The 21,985-nt window shown below is 32.1% G+C and overlaps 1 pseudogene; it reads left to right on the top strand.

The window, feature by feature from the left end:
• Positions 1-16,940: 16,940 nt before the first annotated feature.
• Positions 16,941-18,304, top strand: LOC139490261 (GTP-binding protein Rhes pseudogene; annotated as a pseudogene).
• Positions 18,305-21,985: the final 3,681 nt, after the last annotated feature.

Here is a 21,985-nt window from a genome sequence, read left to right as displayed (position 1 = left end):
CCTTCTACTTTATGACATTGTTAAAAACATAGGTACGTGACAGAAATACAGCACAAACACAAGCAATGGCATTCATCTGAGAGAAACCAAAAAACCAATAATAAATAGTCGACAAAACATGCATACCGCAGAACAACAACGAATATATTCCTTCAACGACAGACACCACATAGGATATATCACAGTGACACGCTTACGTAACTAACATGCAATCTCTAACTTTATACAATTATTTTCAAAATTATCGTCCAAACAATTTTCCCGACAATGATGATATGGAAGGCAATTTAATAACTATTCGGACTACAAGCAATAAGACATAACACGTTTTTCAACCGAAACTGTCACACCACCGCTAGAAGTACGAAAATAATAGTTTATTTACAAAACAAATCAGAGTTGTATTTATTCCTTCAGAAATTCGGAGAAGGACAGAATTATTAGATGAGTGCTTAATAATTACACCATAGAACATTAACGAACCAAAGTCGTGTTTTAATCTCATTAAGAATAGAAAGCACAGAAAGTAATCGCGAAATTACGATCTTAAAAATTCATATCGTTGATGTTTAGGGTCGCTTTTTTATCAATACTGAGATTGAAAATACCATCGCAACCAGAAGTTCCGCTTAGTATTAATCGATGTAAAAACAAATGGACCACTTCAGAATAGAATCTTTGACAAACGAGTTGATCTTAACTTTCCAATTACAAACTGCCCAAATATTTGTACTGATACATGATCTGCCCCAATCGTATAAAGTTTACGGATCTCAACGAAAACGCTTCGCACGTGTATTTTAACACCTAAATAACTTCATTAACAGGAATGTGCTCAAACCAAAACCGTTCCAATGGAGTTACGAGAAAGAACGACTGAAATCGATTTTACAGATAAAAAAAAATACGGTAACTTTATCAGCCAATCGCAACACGTTTTTGTGTTCTTTACTCTTAAGGTTTCAGAAATGCATTTGATTGATTATTTTACTTATTGAGTACAATTTCAGATTATGCCAAATTTAACTAAACGTGGATTTGCATGACGAGTGATGCATGCATTGATAGACTTTTACTCTATTGGCCGACCTGGTCTCGGTCCGTTAAGAGTTAAACTGTTGTCTTAATCTAAAATTACTTATCATATAGTATCTTAAATAAATAAAAACTTTAATTATTTTTACTAAGTTTTTTGAAAATTTAAAGTGTTTCAAAAATCTGCTAAATTATACTGAAATTCGTTTTTAGAAACAATATTTCATGCATGACATATATGTACCAACAGGTTAGTAATTACAAATTCCAAGACTTATCTGATTCTAATGCCTACATATGGGGTATCGACCACCAAACTCCTTAAAGAAGCAACATGGAACATATTTAAAATATAAAAAAGACATTTAAATCCTGATTTTGGTTGTAATGACTATAATAACTAAACATGAATGTTCTATAGTATGCAATACACGTAAAACTAAGAGCAATTATTATTATTATTAAGCTTAACATTAGCAGACAGTAAACAATTCTAAGACGATCATGTATCACAATTATATATATTGTAAAGGAGTGGCTGTGCCTGCATACGATGTATAATTGTCAGCTGATCCTTTTAACCAGAGTTGCTTTCGAGTTGATATACTCTTCACCCTTAATGGTATGGTCGGTTATCCCATTGGAAAGTTTGTTTTAAGGAGTTGATGTAGTTATATAATTTCAATGTCCCCTTGATATCGTTTATATGTGTGTATTCCAAAGGGTTATATTGTATGGTGTTTTTCAGCTTTTGATTTTGACAATTTATAAAGAACCTTGTTTTAAATTTTCTTTGGAGTTCGGTAATTTTTTTTTTTTTTTTTTTTTTTTTTTCGAATATGTCAAATATTGGCGCCCTGTTTACTGATCTACAGTCGTTACTAATTTCTTTGGTCATTTACATCTCCTAGATATCCAACAAGTTGTCTCTTTTTCTGAGCAAATGAAACAAAATAACAAGAACACATATTGATAAATTATCTCCAAAAAAAAAATAAAGCATCTCAAAATTATGAAATTACCAACAAATAAACAGTTATATAGACTGATTTGAAGTAGGAAATGCGTTGCGTCTGTTGTGTTCCTGTTTTGTATATTTATGTTGCCTTAAAAAAATCTACAGGATAATACACTCCGAGTAGGTTAAAGTAAGTACAACGTTAGGACAAAAACCACATTTAAATTCGTTTTATTAACATCTAATATTGTAATGAATGGCTGTCACTATTTGGAAAATGCTTGTTTCATTATAATTTCTTCATCGTATTTATTTTTGTTATATATGAAATTATTTAGCTCCCATCGTATTAACTTTCAGAACAAATTTTGGATATCTATCATCTGTATACTGGTTACCAAAAACGTACATTTTCTAAAAAATAGTTCTGTGACGAATAATCGTAAGCAATTATAGGTTCTTTATGTCATACCTAGTGTATTTCAAAAGATTATATACTCCCAAATATATGCGCATACTTTTATTCACCAGATTCAATCAGATTTAAACCTTCATGCTTAAGTAATCTTACGAAATTAGTTACTAGTAATCAAATTTCCAATTGATTGATTGTTGGTTGGTTCTAACAGTCAGTGACTAGTATTTCATGCATGTTCATGACAAACATAAATTAACAATAATGCAATAGCTAGGTCCTACCATTGGAAAATATGGGTAATTTAGATAGAGACAGAAACTTTGCATTGCAACAGGTCACCTACTATACAGATCACCCAAAGAGTTGTTTCAAGGGTTCTTTACGAGTGGCATCGGATTTAACGTTTGATTCCGACTAGAAGAGGCTGCGTACTTTTACATCCTGCAAGGCAAAACGGACGTCCCACTTTAGCAGGTTTAATTGCAGTTCGGAAAAAGACATAGATGACCATATTTTTGTTTCCCAGTTTTCTTTGGTTTCAAATATCTAAAGAGATGGATAAACGGAACTATGATGAAATGGTTTTTCATGAATTCATGTTTGACATTGTTTTAAAAAAAAGTAAATTTTACTACATGTATCCAAATTAAATGCACATAGACTTTATATATTTGCCGATTAAGAATTGTTTAAACATATTCGAACAATATATTTTAGTTGAAAATCAGTCACATATTATAAGTTGTCGACGCCATTTCATATTTTACTATCTGCTTTCAAAATAAAAATAAAAAAATGTATAAAGCAATTTTATTCAAGTCAGAATACTATGCTATACGCCTATCAAAAATGTTCCTATGATTAATTAAAATTTATAATGTATTAAAGAAGTTGTGTAAATTTGAAATCATTTTTTGAAATTGAGATGAATTTAAGCAATACTCAAAATTTAAAATCTCATTTGTCCATATTGCAATAACATAAAGCAATTACCCATTACATACACTGGAGTTAAGTTAGTAGACTTGATATATGATAATAGTTAATATAAAAAAGAAGATGTGGTATGATTTCCAATAACAACTTCCACAAGAGACCAACATGACACAGACATTAACAACTAAAGGTCACCGTATGGCCTTCAACAATGAACAAAGCCCATACCGCATAGTCAGCTTTAAAAGGCCCCGATATGACAATGTAAAACAATTCAAACGAGAAAACTATCGGCCTTATTTATATAAAAAAATGAACGAAAAACAAATATGTAACACACAAACAAACGACAACCAATGAATTACAGGCTCCTGACTTGGGACAGACACATACATATATAATGTGGCGGGGTTAAACATGTTAGCGGGACCTCAACCCTCCCCTAACCTGGGACAGTGGTATAACAGTAAAACATAAGAACGAACTATAAAAATCAGTTGAAAAAGGTTTGACTCATCAGATGGACAAACATACAGTTGGACGTGGCCGGTTACTTGTAGACAACAAAAAGACAATAGGAACAGATCTGAGAGTATGCCTGTAACCTAAACTGCTTTGATAAGATACACACAATTACCTTCATTTGTACTGGGACAACAAGTTTTTGTTTCATTTGTTTATAAAAAAAAAAACAATACAACTAATGGACTTATTTAAACTTGCCTTGAACCGGTGCCACGGGATGAGTCATTTTTAATAACAAATATTTCTATAAACCAAAACATTTTTCATAATGTTTCTTACAAGTTATCAAACAACTCATAATTTATAACTCAAACACATCATAAATAATACTTAAACGGAAATTCTACGCAACATTGACAAGATATTGTTCCTGCAAATTACAATTAACAATATGAATTGAAAGCAAAACATAAGAAGGAGAGTAATGTATCCGTCTGCAGGAAAACAAATATGATAAAACATTTGCACACCAAAATAATGACTATTCAGTAAAGTCGAGGACATATCATTCAAAATATATCATAGGTCCATATCAAAGACGTCGAAGTCTTATATATGTCTTTTGCGAGATCCGTTATTGACCCTTCCAGTGGAGTCTCTGAGGTTCACTTGTACTAGGTGTTTCTCTAGGAGGGGGACATGACAATAAAAATGAAGAGCTAGCGAAAAAAAAGCAAATTTGTCCGATGTACTGTGTGTTATCCTTAAGATTTTCAAATTATTTACTTAAATAAAAAATATGTTGAGCTCTATGCTTTAAAAAAAATTATATATTTTGCAATAAATATGTTCCAAATCAGACTCAACTAGAAATTTAAAGTAAAATACATAGCCTTCAACTACATTTGTACTGTGACTTATAAAATAGTTATAATTTCAGTTTAAGTTTCACTGCATGGAAACAAACTCGAAGTAATATCCGAAATAAAATCAATAATACTTCAAGTTCTTTTAAGTCGAATTCAATATTTAAATATTACCAATATATGGCTTACCCTACAACTCCAGCATGAATTAAACTCACAAAATTGATGTTGAGCTCTACGCTATTAATAAAATCCAATATTTTACAATAAATATTAGTTTAATATGTTCCAAATCAGACTCAAAAAGAAATTCAAAGTTAACTGTGTAGCCTTCAACTATATTTGTACTGTGACTTATATAAAATAACTATAATTTTAGTTTTAGTTTCACAAAATTGTTATTAAATCTTTGAATATGGTTTTGATCAGTACTTTTATTTTGTTTTTAATGAACCAACACCCAACTTAATATGTTTTGCTTAACATTTATGAAAAAAGGTCCAATATCTTGTCGATTTATTCTTGTATTTTGGCAATGCTCAAGGTCTTTCTTTTTCAGGAATGTTTGTGACATCTTCACTGACACACTAAATTCTCCGTAACTGATAAGAACTGGAAATTATTTGCCTTTATATGTTGTTTCATAGCAGGGGTAAGTATAACTCTAATTACAATTCAGATCTTTCTTAACTCGCGTACACGTATATATAAATCATATGAGGATAGCGAAATCAGAGATCTATATTCTTATTAGATTTGGATGAGGTGTAATGAAAGTATTTCTTATTTTATAAGAAAAGGAAGTAATAGAAAAATAAAAATAGGAAAAAAAAGGAGTTACAACAATTCCGTAATATGAACACGAACCGACTTCTAAATATAGTCAGACATCACTTCATAAAACAATCGTGAAGAAAGAATAAACAAAATACTAAAGGTATTGGTATTGAAAAATTCAAGGCTCTCAATATCTTTTGTTTTATGTTAAAGATTTGGCTAAAAGGCTGAAGCTTTCCGCTTCTCAACTGCTGTGACTTACAAACTGTTTTATTAGAAACAAAGTATGATTCTTTTTTCCAATAAAATATAGTTAAACTTTTCACGATAAAATTTTGTAGCAAAAATGAGATACACACAACATTGTCAGTATTGAATAAAAAAAAAGCATCGTCTTTTTTATATGAAGGGTGAAAACTGCTTAATAACAATTTTAAGCGAATGAAAGATATGTTGAATTAATTTTTTTGCGTAGGATAGTTGTTTATATACATTTATGACGTTAGGTATCGTAATGATCACGATTATTTGCCTTTTATATAATAAGAAAAAGAGCTATAATCAAAATTAATACACTGTTTGTCATAAAAATATATTTATTAGATTTTACTATAAATAACGCATTTTAAGTTACATGTCTTTCAGAAAAGGCAATAAATTCATAGGTTGAAGATATTTATATCTGTATACTTATTTATGTTTCATAGCGTTACTATATATGTACAGATTATTTCAAAATAGAAATATAGTCGTTAGGAACTAAGTTCCTTTATCCCTTTTTAGTTTTATAACCCTGCGATTATCACACATCTTATTCAGAAGTATGAAACTCGTGCTTGAAAGCTAATAGATAACACGCTTTCAAAATTCGGTAAATTTGAATAATCACGTAGAAAGTAGCCGTTTGAAAAAATGCAATACCTGCATGCGGTGAAACCTTATTTCATCCAATGCAAACATTTTTTTAACCTTTTTTATTCGAGCGTCACTGATTAGTCTTTTGTAGACGAAACGCGTATCTTGTGCAAATTCAAAAATTTAATCTTGGTATCTGTTATAGATAATGCATATTTTAAGGTTTTTCTTGTCGTAGAACACCCCGAGGGGTGTCAGGATTGATCAAATGAAAGACCGACCGGAGGTATCAAAATTATGATAATTATTCTTTATTGTAGCGATAAATTAACAAAACTTAACGTTATTTGTTTCTAAAATTAATATGCGGGACTACAATGACGATTTCCTTTACACCTATCATCGATTGAACTTTAAAAAATAAATTTCCAAATCGGCAACAATAAACTATTAGACGAATAATGTTTTGAGGTAAATCATAGATTGCATGTTTATCAAGGAAAATAATGACCTCACACAGGTCATTATTTTATGCCTTTGAGCATATTTCATTGAAACATGGTATCGTCCGGGTTGATTCTGAATAAGAATGACCTGTCGTTCTGAAAGAAAATAACTCCATATAGGTATATAAGTGACGAGTTTATTCATAAACTGACTTTCTGTATTTCATATAAATCGTGTCATAACAATAGAGTTCATATCACATATGAGTGTCTGAGATTCTAAGCTTCTCTTTATGGTATCCATGCTGTTAATTTAACTTGTCGTGTAATACCTAAAACTTAACCATAACATTAACAACAACAATAATAACAAGAAGGGTGTGTGGATCGACAAGTACAGACTCTATATCAAACAAATTCAAACCAATCTTGGAATGGCCTTCATCAATGACATATACATTCATTATAATTAATAATGGTTATCACGTACTGGTTTAATCTAATATTTCCAGGTGCTTCCTGTAGTGTTGGCTTTATTTTCTCCACAGAGTCCTTTTTGAGAAAAAAATCAGGAAATGTTTCCAATATTGTCGACATTATGGTTTATTCTTTAACAAAAGATCAAATTAGTTAGTAGTTAGTAAGTATATAGAATGACTGGCATTATAACTAATCGTGACGTGTAGGAACTGTTTGAGATTATTGCACAAATGACGTAAAATTATCAGAAAAAACTGATGATAGTTACTAATTTTTATTATTTTTGGTTGGTGTATGATCAGACTGAGGTTTATTCATCTAAACTCATACGTCAATTAAAACGGTTTTTTTTATTTTTTCAAGAAAATAAAGAAACAATTTTTGGGAGATAGGTGATAGTATGGATGTCCTTCATTTCCTATTAATTTCTAAGCTATTCTTTTTTTCTCCTATTTTTTAAATCTTTAATTTCTAGACCATTTTTGCTGTAGGATTGGGCCATTATTCTCTTTTCTGTAAATCACAACAAGACCTTCAAGTATCTTTTCTTATTATTTCGCTTCATATCATATATATCCATATATACTTAAGTATTCTTAAATCTTTTTTTAAGCGTTAGAGAACAAATGATTCCAATTATAGAAATGAATGTTTGAAAGAACGTTACAAAATGCCCTGTACCAAGTCAGGAATATGGCATTTGTTATATAATAATTCTTTTCTATGAATGTTGTTTGTTTTTGTTGCACTTCTGTGTTCTGTTATTTCGTTGTATTCCTCTTTAGTTTTACCTCAGTTTTAGTTTGTTACCCGGATTTGTTTTCTCTCAATCAATTTATGACCTTTGAACATCGGTATACTACTGTTGCCTTTATTTATAGCAATTAAGAAATAGATACATCATTCTAATTCTACCCACAGAGAAGATTACCAAAAGGTAAAAGACTCTGAAAAGGTTAATTTTTATCAAAACCATATCAATTTGTGTTATGCTGCTGTTCTATGTCTCAACGTCACATTGAGGTTTACATATAGACTACATAGGAAATGAACAATTTCTTCTCAAAATTTTGCACAATTAAAAATAAAATCCGGTGATGAGCAATTACTTTTTTACATATTTTGTACCCGTAATGTTGCTGAATGAAAAATGAATATTCAGTGATAAATTGAATTCAGTGATGTCATTAACAAAGAAGGGGGACAGAATCGTGGCTCCGACAAATTAAACATAATAGTGAGAAGTTGTGACACATCCGCAACAGATGCCTTTTCTTAAACTTCAGCATTCAACAACATTGGTTCAATACCTTCCGGAGCAACGATCATCTATCAAATAGTTCATGATCAGAACCGCAAGCACGAATAGTTTAAAAATATCCTAATACGCAGGTACTGCTGGAATATTGCTCCATAGAAATTCACAAAATGACAAAGAAAAGTAGTCATTTATTCTGATTTAAAGGAAAACCCCTCAATGCAAATATATTTCCAAAGCGATAACCAATATTTATAACACAAATCTTGACAAGTAAATCATTTAGATTTTAACGTTTTATGTTGATGTTGTTATATTTTTTGCTGTTTTTCATCTCATATCAAAGCAAACATTAATACATATTAACGGTTTTGTTCAGTTTAATCGTGAAAGGCTTAAATCATTTTTTTATTTGTTTACTTTTATTTGATTTGAATACAATTTTTCTGTAAAAAGGTTTAATTTTCAAAAGCTATGTATTTAGCGCTAAATTACGTCCATTTCATAAAATACACCAATTGTCACACATCCTGTAAAAGCTATATGTTATTTATTGCAAGAATTACTCACGTAACAGTAAATACTGTCTTTTCTATGAACCTTGAATTATACGGATTGTCAAATTTCCTGACAGAAGAAATCATAACACATTTTGTATTAATTACAGCAGCCTTCTGGCTAGATTCAAACGTTCGGTTTCATTTTTACATCTGTAAGGATAGATTGTGTTTTTTAAGGAAACTTAATTTCTTTTTGATCAGCTTTTCTCTATCACAGGAAAATAAATATGATATATTAATGTTGAAGATGGAGAAGAATTAAAATCGACAAGAATCGTTGTTATTAAATAAAAACATAAATAAAAACCTATAAGGAGTATTCAATGTAAGAAAGACATACAAAAGCATTGTATGTTATACACATTATTTCACCTGGCTTTCTGTGAACGAGGGTGCTTCTGAATAGGTCAGTTGTGTCTTTTTTTATGTGACAAGAGTTTGTTTATGTGTTCTTCTGGTCTGGAAAGGCACGCCGTTTCCAACTGGTTTTTATTTTTTCATGTGCTTTGCAGTTGAACTATTGTCCAATGGAGGGTTGTGTCATCGAGGTGTTTTTATTTCCGCCGCGTTCTGTGTGTACCGTTAGCTAGGTCGTACTAGGCTTCATTGTTTGTCGTTATTTGCTGTCTTGTCATTTTATTTTGGGGTTTATAGTTTTGACATAAATCAAGCAGTTGGTTTAGACCTGCAATTTAAACCACACCTCCTTATGTTATTCTGAGAAGATACGTGCACCAAGTACTCTTTAAACAAAATTAAAGGAATCAAAAATGTTTGCGATGACTAAATGCTATTGCAGCAGTCTTAAAAACAAAATTTTGATTAGTTGCATATTCGATGATGCAATCAAACGACGGGGAAAAAAAAGACAACAAAAAACACTAAATAATGAATAAAAGGAAATTTTAGTATATGTCAATGAAACAGCAAAATATCAACAAATATAACCAAAAGAGCTCTAGGGGGCAACTTATAGCCGTTAACGGGATTCATGTATGTATGCAACATGACAAGCTATAGAGGGCAACACACAACCCTCATCGAGATTCGTGAATCTATATAATATACCAAGCTGTAGAGCGCAACATACAAACCCTCAACGCGATTCATGTTTCTATACAATATACCAAGCTCTAGAGGGCACCACGCAACCATCAATTATATTCATGTATATGCTTTTACGGCAATATTCTTTACAAAGCACAGAAATGTCGGCATTAACCTCAAAAGCTAACCAAACCTTTAAACAGAGTTTTTCAGGCAAGATATAGTTTCGATACTGCTGTCAAGTCATTAAATATGCGACATATTTTGGTATTAATATTATTTTTCTCAAAAATGTCTTTGCAGTTAACTGACAGCTAGTTCAAAGCCACTAGCAACTTATAAAAAAAATCATGCAATTAAATTTTAAATCCGTACTCATCCAACATCTAATGGATTTAGTGTAAAAACGTCATAAACAGTCAGAGAAAAACGCGACCTTGTGCAATGCCAAGATACAGGAATCGACAGATTATAGATCCATGAATGTGTAAATGTAAATAATATACAAGTAATATGAAGTTTGATTTTAATTTACTGATAACAACATCAATATGTATACCAATAACAACAATTTTCAATTATCTTATTACAGTGTTGGATTGGTAACTTTTAAGAATAAGTTTACCAGAATCTTTTCTAAATTTTCGGGCACGGTCAGCAACATTTCCGTAAAAATGAGGATGTGCTATCCAGTAAGGAATAAGTTTTCTACAGATAAAAATAAACTTCAAAACCGAATCTTAATATTTATGGAAATTTTTAGTAAAGATTTTAAGTAGTTTATAGTAAAGAAATCTCTGGCTAAATAATTTACCAAAAATACATAGATTGCGTTCGTTAAAACCAAAAACGTCACAACAAACACGGGCATAGCAAAGGAGCTGTGAAATATAAACACCGTAGGATGGTGCCGAAAGAACAACACCATCTAAAAATGAAAAAAATAACAAGAGGGAACGAAAAATCGTCCCTTTTGTCGTAAATTTTAGTGCGGTGTTTCCCGTTTAAGACCGAAATATCTCAATATGTTCTTCTCATATATTTTATGATGGTGTGATACTAAACCACTCACGGGAGGTATTGATTTTCATATGGTGAAGACATAATCTTCCAATCAGTATATTTGAATTCTGGAGCTGGAATGATTTAACAAACCTTTCTAAAATTGTTCGTTTATAAGTTTTGAAATTATTAAGAAACTACGGTTTCAACTCCCTCAGACAAAGTTGACTTTAGATGAATTTGACTATTTATTTAAGGTACTTTTGACATAAATCTCTTCAACGGATTTCAAATGTTTGGCTTTGAGCGTTCCTGATGAAGGTGAATCCAGAAAAGCGCTTTGTACGCATTAAATAATTAAATGTGTTGTTTTCAATTTTTCACATCACTGGGTCGATACCTCTGCTGGCGGACTATAAATCCCTGAGGGTATCATCAGCTCAGTAGTCCGTTCTTCGGTACTGACATGATTTAACAAACCTTTCTAAAATTGTCCGTTTATAAATTTTGAAATTATTAAGAAACTAAGGTTTCAACACCCTCAGGCAAAGTTGACTTTGGAAGAATTCGGCTATTTATTTTTTTGACATATAGCTCTTCAACGGTTTCGGTACTTAAACATCCTCGGACCATCAACTATACTTTGGTGTCTATATAATACACCAATCTCTACAGGGCGACCTTCAACTATATTTTAGTGTCTATACAATACACCAATCTCTACGGGGTGAATTTCAACTATATTTTGGTGTCTATACAATGCACCAATCTCTAGATGGTGACCTTCAACTATATTTTGGTGTCTATACAATACACCAATCTCTAGAGGGCGACCTTCAATTATATGTTGGTGTCTATACAATACACCAATCTCTAGAGGGCGACCTTCAACTATATGTTGGTGTCTATACAATACACCAATCTCTAGAGGAGGATGACCTTCAACTATATGTTGGTGTCTATACAATACACTAATCTCTAGAGGGTGACCTTCAACTATATGTTGGTGTCTATACAATAAACCAATCTCTAGAGGGTGACCTTCAACTATATGTTGGTGTCTATACAATACACCAATCTCTAGAAGGCGACCTTCAACTATATGTTGGTGTCTATACAATATACCAATCTCTAGAGGGTGACCTTCAACTATATGTTGGTGTCTATACAATACACCAATCTCTAGAGGGCGACCTTCAACTATATGTTGGTGTCTATACAATACACCAAACTCTAGAGGGCGACCTTCAACTATATGTTGGTGTCTATACAATATACTAATGTCTAGAGGGCGACCTTCAATTATATGTTGGTGTCTATACAATACACCAATCTTTAGAGGGCGACCTTCAACTATATTTTGGTGTCTATACAATACACCAATCTCTAGAGGGCGACCTTCAACTATATGTTGGTATCTATACAATACACCAAACTCTAGAGGACGACCTTCAACTATATGTTGGTGTCTATACAATATACCAATCTCTAGAGGGCGACCTTCAATTATATGTTGGTGTCTATACAATACACCAATCTCTAGAGGGCGACCTTCAACTATATTTTGGTGTCTATACAATACACCAATCTCTAGAGGGTGACCTTCAACTATATGTTGGTGTCTATACAATACACCAATCCCTAGAGGGCGACCTTCAACTATATTTTGGTGTCTATATTATATACCTATCTATAAAGGGCGACCTTCAACTATATGTTGGTGTCTTTACAATACACCAATCTCTAACATATCTATTTTCTTTTTCTTTTTCTTTTTAAATGCAAACACTTTGCAATTAAAAAATAACGATTTGGAAATGTCTTTGATGTACTTAGAATCCCTGGTATTACTTATCCAGCTAAAATCTCCGTCACTCTTTGCATGAGAAAATAAATAGGTCAAGAGTTTGATCTAACTTAAGGACTAATTATTTCTCCCACGGAACCGAATTATTGTATGACAGGACGACATATAAAATTCATGCAATACAGAAGAAGTAATAATTGCATGTCGTGTTGATATATTCAGGAGCCGCTGACAATTATTAGCTTTATTAGAATGATTGGATATTATAAAAAAGCAATAGATCTGTTTTAACATGAGAATTTTACTTTATATTTTAGGGAACTTTGATTGAATTACTTGGCGTCTTTCGGACACCGTTTTGCATGTTGTAATGATGATTATGAAATGATGCACCAAACAAGAGAACCTCGAAATTATATAAAAGTACTTTATTTTAATAGAAATGTAAAATAAATCATTTTTATTATTATTACATCAATCATTTTGATTTTCGAAAATGTATTTTTTTCTCCAATTGTAAAATATTAACCTTTTTTTATGAATTTTTCGTTAATATTTTTTACTTTCATGTATCTATCGTCCATACTTCTTCTGTAAACTACTGTACTCTCAGACTGAACTGGAAAGTAAAACAACTGAAAATAAATTGATATTGAAAAAAAAGTAAAGTAAGAGGTTAATAAGAGACTTTAAGTTGTTATTGTGTAACAAAAACTATTAACGTTTTATTAAATGGCAGCAATAACATGTTATCTAACACTAAATCACGGCTATGTTACACTGGTGGTAGTTATAATTCACAATATTTCTTTGATTATGAGATCAAATACTTAACTTCCCATAAGCAAAAGAAGAGTGCCATCAGTTGAAGAGACACAACTTGCCCTCCAGACGAACATAAGTGCAATCCCAGTGTTAATTGTTTGTTTGTTTTCTGTACGGTGTGTTTGTCTGTTCGTATTTCCTTTAAGGATGGTGTGGTTGTCTCAACTCTGGTAAAAAAAAAATGATTGCCGTATCAAATGTTTTTTTCTTAATCTTACACATGAAAAGATTTTTCATTGAAATTGAATCGAAAATTTATTTGAGATTGTGTTTCTAATCATAGAAATCCAGAATAATTTGATTTTCCTGACCTTGAGATAGTAGAAAAATTAACGTTGAACTTTTGACCTTTATAACAATATTAATCCATAAAACATTGTCACTTTTGAATGATAAAATTAAGCTTGATTGATGTTTTGAACCGTGTTTAACTTAAATGTTCCCAGGAAGACTTTGTCAATAATTGCTAACTGAATCTCTCTCTGGAGGAATATGTTCTGCTAATTATTGCACTTCATTCTTGAGTACTCAACAATTCACATTCACTTATTTCTGTATTTGTTATAATAACATAGGTGTTTTTTTGTTAACAAATGCTTCCTATGCAACTTTTGTAATTCTGATCAATGAGTTGGTTATAAATTAAATTTTTACAGTTTGATTCATTTTGGTTGTAATCATTTGGCAGGTAATGCCCCTTTAATAAAAATATTTCTATATATAAAATAAAAAAATCTTTTTACATTAGGAATAATTTCAGAAAACGAACAATATCATAAAACATAAATCCAGGAAGTGTAAACATTAGCCAGAACAATCAAATAAGATTTGGTTTTGAAGTTTGGATGTACCTGTAGAAAACTTATTTCAAACGGGATAGCACATCCTCATTCTTACGGAAATGTTGTTAACCGTGCCCGGAAAGTTAGAAAGGATCCATGTAAACTTGTCGCTCCTTTAAAAAAACTTATTCTAAAAGGTTACCTATTCAACACCGTAATAAGATCATTGAATATTGTTTTTATTGGAATAAATATTGATTTTGTTATCAGTAGATTAAAAACTAACTAAATTTTACTAGTATGTTATATATATATACATATTCATGGATCTACAATCTGTCGATACCTGTAACTTGGCATTGCACAAGGTCATGTTTTTCTCTGGCTGTTTATGATGTTTTTACACTAAATCCATTGGATGCTGGATGTGTACGGATTGATATTTTAGTCTTAGATGCATGATTTTTTTTATTAGTTGTTAGTGGCTTTGAACTAGCTGTCAGATAACTGCGAGTACTCTTAGATCTGTTCATTGTGTCTTTTTGTGTCGGGATGTATAAGTACCCGGCCACGACCACTTATGTTTTGTCCATCTGATGAGTTAAGCCTTTTTCAACTGATTTTTATAGTTCGTTCTTATGTTTTACTGTTATACCACTGTCCCAGGTTAGGGGGAGGGTTGGGATCCCGCTAACATGTTTAACCCCACCACATTATTTATGTATGTGCCTGTCCCAAGTCAGGAGCCTGTATATTCAGTGGTTGTCGTTTGTTTATGTGTTACATATTTGTTTTTCGTTCATTTTTTAAAATAAATAAGGCCGTTAGTTTTCTCGTTTGAATTGTTTTACATTGTCTTATCGAGGCCTTTTATAGCTGACTATGCGGTATGGGCTTTGCTCATTGTTGAAGGCCGTACGGTGACCTATATTTGTTAATGTCTGTGTCATTTTGGTCTTTTGTGGATAGTTGTCTCATTGGCAATCATACCACATCTTCTTTTTTATATTAGTCGCAAACATTTCACCAATTATATGATTTATACCACATAAAACAGTTGGTGCTTTATAAGTCAAATCAGTTCAAGCTTTCTTATTGTCACTCATACCACATCTTTTTTTAATTTTTTTTTTGATTGGCTAACGCACGTCGTTACAAAACCCATAGCCCCTGGGTGTTGCTAACCCATATCCCCGGACGTTGCTAACCATTATTCCTGGGAACATCACGCAAGTTTTAGACCTAGCTATGCAAACTACCCAAGTTGACGTTTCACCATCTATGACGTAACTCTCACAACATTGAGCGCCAAATTTGACTCAATCCAGTTTCTCTGTCTCCGTATTGAAACCGTCTAATATTTGACTACCTGTAGAGTACCCTACACCCCGTAAAAAATATGTAAAATTTCCATATTTCAATAAAACTTTTTTAGATATTGAAAAAAACGTCGTTTTCACGTTACACCCGAATTTCCATAAAACTCGCCAAATTCAGACTTAAATCGGGGATAAATTCGTTATCTACGTTAATATCCGTAGACAAAACGCGCGTCTGGCGCAAATTAAAATTTTAATCCTGGTATCTATGATGAGTTTTATTACACAAATGACCAGTGTTTTGAAATATTTTTTCTGTGCAATACAAACATTTAAATTTTTTAAAGAATTGTTAAATTCATATTTATCAAATAATTCGTTTTAACTTCTGATAGTAATTACTGTTATGTAGAGGCTATGGTAGATGCATGAATAAAGAACACAAATAAAAAAGATAAAGACTTTTTTTTATTGTTGTTGACAGTTTCTTGAGAGGCACTGTGAACTTTACGCACAATTTTACTGGAATGAGTAAGAGATTGACATGTTGTATAGACACTTTTTTAAAATGTTGAAGACTTTCTGATTAATTCTTGATGTCTGTTGCTTTTTATGTGTCACTAGGTTTCTTCATGCGTATACCATATTCTCATATCCATTAAAAATGTTAAAGGAAGTAATATAAGAAACCCCTTGGCAATATTGTTTTCTTTCTTAATTGCACTGGACATAAATACTTATAGTTTCCTAATTATCTATATTTAACAATGTTGTGTTAAACAAGGCTTGATATCATCAGCCAGAAACAGCCTGCAAAGTATTACGTATAAAGGCATATTGCTTGATTAAAATATAAATGATTTTTAATTCAATAGATTTTTTAATAGTTATTCAATAAAATTGTATGTGGTATTATGAAGAAATAGCAACAAATTGGTTACAAAAAGCGTTTATTTTGACCTCCCTTTCGTTTTGTTGCATACGTTATTTACAATGTATTGTCCTTATCCAATGGACGATAGTAGGGATGTGGTTATTCTCGTTAATGAAATTATTGATTTACATGACTATATATTAGATAATTTCCAGTAGAATTATCATACTTCCCACTTCTCAACCACTGATTGTGGATCTTTGACTAAAGGTAAGTTATTTTGTTATTGCATTTAACACAACGTTATAACTATTGAATGTGATTGTTTTAGTTCATATCATTGATAGAATAAATAATGGAAATTAATTAAAGAAAATAAAATGAAATTAAGACCCTTTTTTATTTCTTAAAATCTCTAACCATCTTTTCCATTTGAAGGTTTATCATATTAGACAAATGAGTGGTTTAGCTATCTATAAAATCAGTTTTAATCCACCATATTCTACATAAAGAAATGTATGTACCAAGTCAGGAATATGTCAGTTGTTTTCAATCCGTTTGATGTGTATGAGCTTTTCAATTTGACATTAGAAAGGGAACTTTTTATTTTGAATTTTCATTGACAGTTCGGTATGTTTTTTCTTTTACTTCATATTATTGTGCCATTCATATCTAGAAAATAAACAGCATATTTACTATAGTATACAAATAAAAAAAGTACTTTGTGCTGTTTTTTTTAGAAGATCAATATACACGAGAGTTGCTGATAAAAGTTCATTAGTAGAGTTTTCATCTTTGCAATGTATAAAACTAAACATAATTTATCATGTATCTATTCGTACTACTTCCCTTGTTTTGAACGAGTTCAGTTTTTTTAAACAAGTTTTTTGGTTCCTTTCAGATATGGCGTCAATTCGTCAGAGATCCGGCAGTCAGGGAGCAGCATCGAATGAGGTACATTATAGAATTGTTGTACTCGGAGCTGCTGGTGTGGGTAAATCATCCATCATATCACAGTTTTTATTCGAAAGGTTTAATAGTGAATACCAAGAGACAGTAGAGGAATTACACCGAGGACAGTATAACATTGGTGGTATCAAACTGACACTAGATATTCTCGATACTGCTGGACATAGGGAATTTCCCGCCATGAGAAGGTTAGCGATAACGACCAGTGATGCATTTGTTTTAGTGTATGCAGTAACGGACATGACTTCATTTGATGAAGTACAAAAACTACGAGAAGAAATAATATCTCAGCGTGGTAAAGTGCCCATAGTTATAGTGGGAAATAAAACTGATATAAACACTGATGTGCCGACAATCGACACAGAAACAATTGAATCAATAGCTTGTGTAGACTGGGAATCAGGCTTTGTACAGGCTTCAGCTAAGGAAAATACGAACATTGTAGGAATTTTTCAAGAACTGTTACGGCTGTCTAAATTTTCTAATTCATTAAGTCCGGATTTAATACGGAGACGGATGTCTATGCCGGTTTCATTATCATCGCAATCTCTTGCAAAAAGACAAAGTTGTGTAATATCATGAACTCATTGTTCACTTCCGCTTACGTTATATATATATTCATTTGCAATAATAAAGAATATAAATGCTTATCAGTTTTTGTTTACCATATACAAATACATTAGCATACTATATCCAAGGTAATGGTATTTTTTTTTTATATTTCAGAGATTTAAGCTAAAAACTATATTATGCTGGTAAAAATAGAGTATTTGGTTTATTATTTTACAATATAATACATATAGCTTCCAGTTGTATAGTAACATACTACAAATATAATACATAATGCGTGTGCTTTGAATTGCCCATTTTGCTAAATACTCTAGAACGTTATTTTACATTTGGTTGAATGGGTTTCTTATAGAAAAGAAGAACATGAGGTGAATGATGAACATAACAATGCATTTCAATATTGATATTCTTCATAGTCTTGCTAATAAGATTCTATGTGTTATTTTATCTTGTGTTATGATAAAAATGTAAAAATCATATAGATGTTGTTGGTATGGTTCATAGGTGTTTATCGTTTCTCGTTTTTTTTTATATACATGTAGATGTAACTGTTGATTTTCCCGTTTGAATGGTTTAACACTAGTAATATTTTGGGGAATACAGATCACATTTGCATCGATGAGATAAATTATTTGTGTAGGGTTTCGTTTTAAGATCACCAGAAAGAACAAGTCTTTCTGATTGTTCATAAGTATTTATTCAAAATAATGAGATATGTATGACATTCACAGAAAGCATTATACCTTTGAGTACAACTGCACCGAGACTATTTATTCCTTTCTATGGAATTACAGCTGACGACGTGAGTAATCAAGTAACGAATCACACTAATTGTATCAGCCCTCAATAATGCTCTCGATTAGAATTGCTATGATTAGTTAGATCGTACTGCAACACTGAACTTGTTACACATGATAAAGTTTAATTCTTTTATTTGGTAATGACATGATTATAGGAAGGTCTCTATGGGTGAACAATGTCTGTTGTCATTTTGACGTTTTATGTCTATTTGATTAACTCACCCAAAGTCAATTTAATGGAAATATAAATAACTGTAATGCACGTGGTAGGTTTTTTTTAGTTATAACACTCAGATTATTCCCAATATTTTCTCCGGAAAATTACTGTTCAAAGTCGGGGAGATTGCAAGGTTTTTTTACTTGCGCGATCACTTCAGTTGATTGAAATCTTTTGCATTTGTCATTTCTTATGGAATTTCTCGATTTGAATTTGCCTTATAATTCGGTACTTTTGTTTTGTTTTAGTAAAAATGCAAAATGAATTTATCTTTTAATAATAATTCTATATTGTATTATAGCATGCAACTGAAGTTAACGTTAGCTTTACTGTCATTAAATTGAAGAAAATTAGATTTTCAATAAAGACAACCGATATATCTTAATTGCAAAAACAACCATTGTTGGCATTCGGTTGTTTTCTGACGTTTAGTCGGGATGATGTCTCTATGGGACATTCCCCTTTTTCAATCTGAATTTTATCAAAGCGAGGTACGAGTTACACATCCTACACACATAAAAAAAGACGAACACATTACTAAAAGTAAAAGAGATGAAAAAAAAGGTAATCTTCGACAACGAAATCTAAAATCCTCATATATAGAGCGTAAATGATATCAGGTAAATTTTAAGGTTGGGCATTTTCAAATGAAGCCTGTATCATGTCCCCGTGCAGTCGAAGCTATTATACATATTTGTCTAAATGAATAATGCTGTATATTGTTGAATACGGTTTATTTAGCTCTTACAAAAATAAGAAGATTTGATATGATTGCCAATGAGACAACTATCCACCAAAGTTCAAGTGAAGTTGATGTTCATATATCTATACTTTTAATCTGATGTGTTGTTATGTTTAGACGATGTCTCATATATCCACACCTTGTAGTTATAATTTTCAATCCACCATTTTCTTCATGAGAAAATGCCTATACCAAGTCAGTGATATGTCACCTGTTATCCATTCGTTTGATGGGTCTGAGATTTTGATTTTGCCATTTAATTAGGGACTTTCTGTTTTGAATTTTTCTCGGAGCTCAGTATTTTTTTTCTTTTACTTTTTCCCTCAGTTCTAAAGCCAACATTGGTACAAATAAATGGATGTATTCGTTCATTAGAGATACAATCTAAGAAAGGAAGTAACTCTTGACCACGACCACAAAACATGCTTGATGCGTGATGCAGTTCATAAAATAAATGAGGTTAGTGTGGACTGATTACGTTTTATGACAGGGCTCAATCGATCAGAGATAACTTGAGCATAAAAAGAAACAAAAGCTGTCTTTTGATAATATAAGACTAATTAGTAATAGAAGTTGTTACAAACAAACAAATTAAACAATGTCATTGCTTCACACCACAAAGGAAAGCGAAACGTCAGATACGATAAGTGCACCATCTCAAAGTTATGAATTAACAAAGGTCTATTCTGATTAATGGGATAAACAAAATGCGGTTTCAACTAGTTAAAATTGCGAAGATATCACGAAGAGGGACAAATTATAGTTTACGGAAGATTTGAATTCGTATTGAATGGAATCATAGTACAGATAAAGGAATGGCAAAAGATACAAACGAGACTTTCATATTTATATGTCGAAAATAGAGTGACAAGGACATGACAAACAGTCGAAAGAGACCAAAAGAAAAACAACATAATACAAAACACTTCACAGAAAACTAAAGACGAAATAGAGTAAAGAGTAAAACTAAGCCCTCCACAAACAAAGGGATAATCTCAGATGCTTCTTAATACCGCAGTCCCCCTAGACCATGATCACACTACGAGCTGTGAAAAAATGCAAATGTTGACGATCGTAATGCTATCGTGTAGATCGCAGTAAGGTCGCATTACGGTCGTGGCAAGGTCATTAAGATCGTGATGAGCATGGCCAACTTTGAACATGTTCAAAACAATAGGGTGCGGTCGTGGCGAAATAAGGTCGTAGTAGAAGCGTAGTGAGAGCGCAATAAGGTCGTGCTAAGATCGCAAAGGTCGCTGTACCATCGTAGCGAGAAAGTAGTTAAATCGTTATTCGACTCGGAGAAACTGCACTACGATCTCACAGCGATTTCGTTACGACCCCACTACGACCATTACGTTCTCACTGCGACCGAACTACGCTCAAACTACGACTATACCACGTTTACACCACGCTGTTGAAGATCCCAGTACGATTCTAGCACGCCCAAGCCGTCCTCCACACGCTCTTCTTACGACCTGACTACGTTCATACTACGACAATCATGCTCTTTCTCATTGTCACATAAAATATTTAAAAGCTCTCCAGGTTTTGTTTGTTTGTCTGTCTAAAATTTGGACCCATTGTCCTATGCCTCTAACAGCTCGACCATGCTTGAATAAGGCTGTTAGTATTCTCGTTTGAATTGTTTTACATTGTCATTTCGGGGCCTTTTATAGCTGACTATGCAGTATGGGCTATGGTCATTGTTGAAGGCCGTACGTTGACCTTTAGTTGTTAATTTCTGTGTCATTTTGGTCTCTTGGGAAGAGTTGTCATATTGACAATCCTACCTCATCTTCTTTTCTTTTATATTGACACATCTATGTCATACCTGCTATTGTTCACTTACACATCGTCATTTGAGCTTAATGGACCAGCAATAGGTTTGCGATTCATATTGGATAGGTCGGTCCGACATCTCTGCTGAATCAGGATTCATTACTATCAAAGCTCTCTGTGCCTCTATCAACCTAC

The sequence above is a fragment of the Mytilus edulis genome, chromosome 9 (assembly GCF_963676685.1).
Source record: "Mytilus edulis chromosome 9, xbMytEdul2.2, whole genome shotgun sequence".
Lineage (NCBI taxonomy): Eukaryota > Metazoa > Mollusca > Bivalvia > Mytilida > Mytilidae > Mytilus > Mytilus edulis.
This window is presented reverse-complemented; position numbering and strand designations above follow the sequence as displayed.